This window comes from Phalaenopsis equestris, unplaced genomic scaffold, assembly GCF_001263595.1.
Source record: "Phalaenopsis equestris unplaced genomic scaffold, ASM126359v1 Scaffold000002, whole genome shotgun sequence".
In the NCBI taxonomy this organism is placed as follows: Eukaryota; Viridiplantae; Streptophyta; class Magnoliopsida; order Asparagales; family Orchidaceae; genus Phalaenopsis; species Phalaenopsis equestris.
Window position 1 is genome coordinate 79090229 of NW_018164444.1, and position 6918 is coordinate 79097146.

Sequence of the window (6918 nt, forward strand, 5' to 3'; positions counted from 1 at the left end):
ATTTATGCCTACAAATGAAACGATGAGCTTAATACCACACAATTATCTCGAACCAAAACAAAAATAATACAATATGGCTCATTAAACTAGAAACGTAGTAACTTTTGTGAAATTAAGTGTGCCATAAAGTGTGCTCTTTGGAACCAATGAATGTCGTTGCATGAATGCATGCCTCTAATTTGCCACTCTACACGTTACATTCTCTAGTATTGATATCCACCTCATGTATTTCATGGCTCCTTTCAATCTCAACTTCATAAAGTGTTGACGGTCTTACCACTAAAATCTTCTTTTTTAGTCAATATTTCTCTCAAATTTGTCCTTGACATATGGAACTAACTCAATCTTCCAGTTGTTTGTAATTATCTCTCTCTACCCTTACTTTCTCTACCCTTACTTCCATAAGTTTTGCACGAATCATGTCAATTGAATCAACCACAAGTTTGCTTCTGGCTTCACCAACCAAAGAATTAAATGACTCGGCAGAATTGTTTGTATTATAATGATTCTTTTTCGCAGTAAAGAAAGCACTTCTAGCTCACTTGTAAGGTAAAGCCTGTAAATATGCATGAACTTACAGGGAACTATAGCTCAACTCATTCATAATGCAGAAAAGCTAAAACAACGCAAGTTAATAGCATATACACAAACAACTATGATAGAAGCACTTTAAAAAAATCTGCACAAATTCTTCAAAGCTTAAACATTAAAAGAATTTTTCAGAACAAAATATACATACATACCACTCAATTCCTATGTATTTATATGTCTAACACCAAAACTTCAATTATTACATACATAACACCTTATGCATGAAATGCATGCAAATGCCCCTTGTTGAAAAGAGCAAAACCCATCAATTCAAATTTTTAAATATAAGGTCATCAAATTAAGACTGGGAGAATTCATTGTTGAGCAAAGCTTCCCTTTTCACGCAAAGATACCTCTTTAACAACTAAATTGCTACAGGAAAAAAGTCACCTCAATGAACTTGAAATAGTCTATGAAATTCTAAAGTTGTTCAGTGTCACTCCTTGAATACCTTTGTAAGATTTTGGACATTTCATAAGACATTTGTTTATTATAATTTGTTGAGGAAAAACATCCTCAAGATGTAATGACCACCAAGATCAAATAAAATACATAGCAAACTATTATAGTAATACAAAACAAAATCCTGTGCGCTTTGAACAATTATATGCTCTTAAGGGATATCCCGCCACCACTTAACATACATTAATAACCAATGTATAGGGATATGAGCCATGGGCATTGTTCTCAAACCATTTTGGCAACTGGGTATATTCAAAATATGGTCATATACGGATCATCGAGCTGGTGTATAAGTCAGAGGTGATAATGGCATGAGCAATGATGAAAAATGTATCTAAGTATCTGAGATAGTGGAAAAGTATTGTATCTCCTAAACTTGATGACTCAGTGAGGGTGCAAGATTGGTATTACCGTCCTCTAATATTTGGTAAAAGGTTGCCCCTACTAATGGATTGTTGGTGGCTCTAGTTCCAAACTGAGGCTAAGATGAAAAGTTTTGAGTTATACCTTTGTCCAAGAGGTGAAACCTCGATTGGATGTGTTGAGAAGCTTTGCTTTGAGTCCAAAAACCTCTTCTAAGTATTGATTTGCTTTGAGGTTGGGCCTAGGTATGATCTTGATGAAATGGTGTATCGCCTTTGGTCTAGGCCTATGTTAGAGGGCTCGAGACTGAGGGCTTTTGAGTGGGGAAGTGGTTTTAGGTTGTGGAGAAGCTTTTGGAGGCCAATTTGAAGTTTTTGTGGAGTTGATGGAATGACCAGAAATGCCCTGGATTTTAGTTGGAAAATTAGGGCTTTGTGGATGGTTTGAGGGATTGGAAATGGTTGGGATGAGCTTCTTATGAGTGTAAGAATGGTTTGGAGACATTTGGGCAGAGTTTCCCCTAGGATAATGCACTTCCTCTCATTTGGCCTTAAGGTGGTGGTGTATTTATAGGCAAGGAATTAGGGTTCAATTGGGTTGGCAGCAGGTAGAAGGTGATGCTTACTGCTAACCCAAATTTATGTTTTCCAATTGGGATGGGCCACATTGGATGGTTGGACTTGTGAGTTTTCCCAATGGTGGTGCTCTCGATTTTTGTGTTTTTCGGCAGCTAAGGTGGCCGGCCAGACTAAGAGAGGTCACTTTCTCGCTGTGGGGAGTCAGGGGTGCAGATTGGTGAAGTCAATTGGGCTCAAGCATGGGTAAGGGTGATTAACCAAAAAAGAAAGGGGTTTGGGCTAGGTTTGGGTTAACCATGGGTTAGGTCCATGGAAATGGACTTAGGTACTCCCAAGATGGCTTGGTTTGATGGGGATCAGCTTGATCGGTGTGGTCAAGTCCCCATCCAAGATATTATGGCTTAATTTTGGGTTTAAGTGAAGCATGGGCAAGGTTAACCACTTTTAGGGGGGGGGTGGGGGTGGGCTTGAAAGAGAGTCCTCCTTTTGAAATTCATATGTGGCTTCGAGGTGGTTTCATGACTTGCATGTGGCTTGGCTAGATTTCATGGGAAATGATTTTAGGATTTTTGGTATTTTTGGGAGAAGTTATTATGAAGCCAAATTTGGTTAATTTCAATCATAAAACTTGGAACTTAGGGAATGATTTTGATTAAATGGATGATGGGGAGAATAATTTGTCATGTGGGCTTTGAATTTAAAAGGAATTAAAAGTTGGGCTTGGAATTGGGCTTTTGAAATTAGACATGGTGGGCTTTTGGATTTGGTGACAATTTGAATCATTTATGATGAGCTTGGGAATTTTGAATTGGTCATGATGAAGTTTTAGACTTGGGCTTGATGAATCTGGATTCGACATATGAGCTCAATTTTTGTGAATTTTGAGCTTGGAGAGAATTTGACATGGACTTGAGTTTAAGCTCATGGAAATTGTACTTGAATTTGGAATTTGGACAATTTTGGTTTTAATTTGGATTTGGGGAGAATTTTTGTGGAAATGAGGAATTTTGGGTGAAATTGGGAATTTGGTAAACTTGGTGGACTTGGGTGGATTTTGGTAAATTGGATGGCTAGGATTGTTCTTGGTGGATTTTTTTATTAAAATTAGGGACCTTGGGTAATTTTTTGTAATTTTTGTAATTTTGATAATTTTGGGTGTTTGGGGGTAAATTTAAGATTGTGAAGGTGTAGAAAGGGTAGTGTGAGGTTCATGGAAGTGATGTAGGGAGTGAATGACCAAGCCTCCCAGGATCATCATAAAGCTTCATGATCTTATGTGAGCTCGTTTTTTGAGTCTCTACATGTTGGTCTCTACCAACTCAACCAAATTTCAAGGGTCTTAGACCACTCGTACGGGACTTCTCCAAAGAGCTAGGAAGTAGTTTGAGCTTATAAGTGGGGTGAGCCCCCTCACCATTCCTCTAGGATAGTCAATAGTAAAAGATCCTAAATTCTATGAAGGAAACACCCCTCATCAAAAATGAGGTCAACAGATCTTAGGACTTAAAAACCTCCTTTTGATAAATGCTAATCTAGGTTAAATAAATTAGTAAACTAGAGATTTTTTATGGTAACAAATGTTACACTTTTCATGTGGGATCGATACGTAGTACTCTCAAATCACATTACTACTTGATACTTGCACTTACATTGTACGGCCGATTTATGTCTCGATAAGTTTTGGCGTGTCACTTCTCAATATCTTCAACACTATCTACTTCTCTTCCAATGTATTCTAATACAAATTATTCGACTTTTGAGCTTTCCTATTTGAAACTCCAAAAGAACAATCATGGAAACTTAAAATTTATCTTCGAAACTTCCTGCTTTTCTTCTATCGGATTCTGATAAGAATTAATCCACTTTTGTGCTTTACTATTCGAAAATCCCCTACTAAACAATCATAGACACTTAAACTTTAAAATTTTCAAATTTGTAACCACAACCTTAATCGAGATTTTTCGTAAGATATTTCATTTTTTAAGATAAAATTAGCTGTAAGGGTTGGCCCTATAAGAAATTAGTAACCCATATTAATATAAATTCTATCTAGCCTTTTGGGTTAGGATGGGAAAGATTTGTTTATTTAAATGCAAACAAATCAAATGTAAAAAAAATCATTTATTTGAATAATTTAATTCATTGTAAAGTGATTTTTTTTCTTTCTTTCAACATAGTATAATACTATTAATGTTAAGTTTGATTATTTAAATTATTAAATATTTAAGACATGTGTGGTGTAATGCAAAATAAACTAACATTCCTATGCATTCATCAATATGCAAGGCGTGCAAGTTTAGGGTCTAAGGATCTTCTTGTAGTATTTTGATGAGGTCCCCAAACTGTCCTAGTCTTAGGTATCTTAGTGAACTAACCCTCGTCACGATGAGTGATGACTGATGAAAGTTAACACAGGCTATGCCAAGAATAATCTTACGAGATCTAATAATAATAAGGTAACTTACATTACTTATTCCGACTGAACAATGAGTAATGTTTATTTCCCTATCATTTTGATGAGTAATGTTGAGGGTCGTCCGGGTACTGCCACTGACATGCTGACTCGTTAAAGCTAGAACTATATAGTGTAAAAAGTAATAGGTCTATACTTAAAAAAGTAAGACCCAACATGCATAAACACATGCAAGCTATGACACTGTGAAGTATATGTTTTAGGAAATAAATCTTAAAGACACTGACACTATGTCAATCATCCTCAGAAGATGAGAAAATTAGGAAAGTTGCATGTAAGATGCACAATTAGAAGCATTTCACGGAAGATGAAAATTTTGAATGCTCAGACTCAGAGTCAAGATAACAAGCAAAATGATAAGGAAAAAAAAATCATGCAAATGAGGATCAACATGCAAAACATACCTATACGAAGAATCACATGCTATAAAGTGCAGAAAATGCAAGAATTCTCTCTCTTATTGCAAAGGGGGTTTTATAACACCATGAAGACGAATTTATAGAACATTTTTTAATGATCCGGAGAAAAAGAAGCATGCAAACACACAATACAACCTAAACCTAGTCAGTGAAATGAGTCAAACATTATTTTACACACCTCACGCATGTTGTATGCAAAAGGTGAAAACCGAAAGAAAGAGAGCTCACCCCAAACTATATAAGTAAATGACAAGAATGATGTAAGCTCTGTTGATAATTCGGGCATGGTAGAACCATCACCCATAATGAAGGGTGTACCAATGATTCAAGAAGGCAAGTCCCAGAGTTAGCTATTTTTAAAGATGGAATACCCACTTATTTAGAATAACCTAGTTTGATTCATGATAAAAAAGCTAAAGGAGGTCACCACCCAAATAATAGTGTACCAATGATCGAGAAAAACTATCATACTTCTTAATTTATAAAGGCCAAGATAAGATAAAAAATCCACATAAGTTCGTGATGCTGAGAGCAATGATATGTCTCAGTCTTGTGTACTTGATACTATTGTGTGAAAAAATAACATCTGAACATTGGTCAAAATCAAATCGGGTGATCATGCGTCATTATAGAGCAATGACACATGACTTCAAGTAGGGTGAAATAATTATTGAGCGCCAAGAAATGGTACCAAAATCTCATTTCACACCCAAAAGAGGGGAAATAGCGCCATAATGCCCAAAGAACAATATTACGACACCAGGCCAAGTTAAAGTTTTACGCTCAAATAAGCACTAAAAATTTGTGGCTGAGATAGTGAAATACATGGGCCTAACCAATTTATCCTCTAACAATAGCCTAGACTAGTTAGTCTAACACAAAACCTAAGGCTTTTCTAGCAATGTAAAATGCACAAGGGAAAAAAATTTCACCTATGAGAAGGTTGAAAGAGAGCAAAGTGATAACCACCATAAACGATAAATCCAAAGTTCAAATGCTCTATCCAAGAGTGGGAAGGAAGTGAAGCAAGAGAGAACTGCATGCTCCTATGGTGACTCGTTAAAGCTAGTAAGAGGGTAAAAAAACAAAAATTTATAGCACAAACCAGTAATAATTCACTAGAAGGCTAGTCCTTGGGACAACCTAAGGTTTCCCCATTAATAGGGAAATAAGTTTGTATTATGTTGTACAACTACGATGGTTTAAATGGCATTTCATTTGAAGAGATATGGAGTATGACTTTAGACCTACCCTGTGTCAATCTAGGTATGGAGGCTCTCCGTATAATGTTGGGGCATTGTTGATGCGATTGACGCCACATTAGCAAACATCATTGCAGCTCTCCAATTGGGAGCTACTATTGAGACCTAATCTGTTGGGGTGCCACATAATGGATATGATACTGCAGCGTGGTTAATGTGATATTATTTTCTTAAATGCCACGTCAGCTCCTGCAATGATGCCCATCAAATCAAGACTACACGATGGAGGGTCATAAAATCAGACCAGGCGCATTGACGCTACTTTGAGGACCATCATCATATGTGCTCTAGGGCACACATAAATCATAAAATTGTGATCAACTCGGTATTAGGGCACTCTAAAGGGTGTTGTGGTCTTTTAAACAGAGAAATAGTAAACACCATGTGTTAGAGAAAATGCAAAACACAATGCACATACGACAAATCAAAATAATACTATTAAAATCCAAAGAGATCACATATTCTCAATAATTTACGAATGAGGAAGACAACATATTTTTACATCTTGACAGAGTTTTTTTAAAGATGGAATACCCACTTATTTAGAATAACCTAGTTTGATTCATGATAAAAAAGCTAAAGGAGGTCACCACCCAAATAATAGTGTACCAATGATCGAGAAAAACTATCATACTTCTTAATTTATAAAGGCCAAAATAAGATAATCTCAAACTAGTAAAATTGGTCTTATAAAGGTTTGATTTGCTCTTGATGCCATAAAAAAAAGACCAGCGCTACAATTACTAGAAAAGAGACTGTGATATTATATT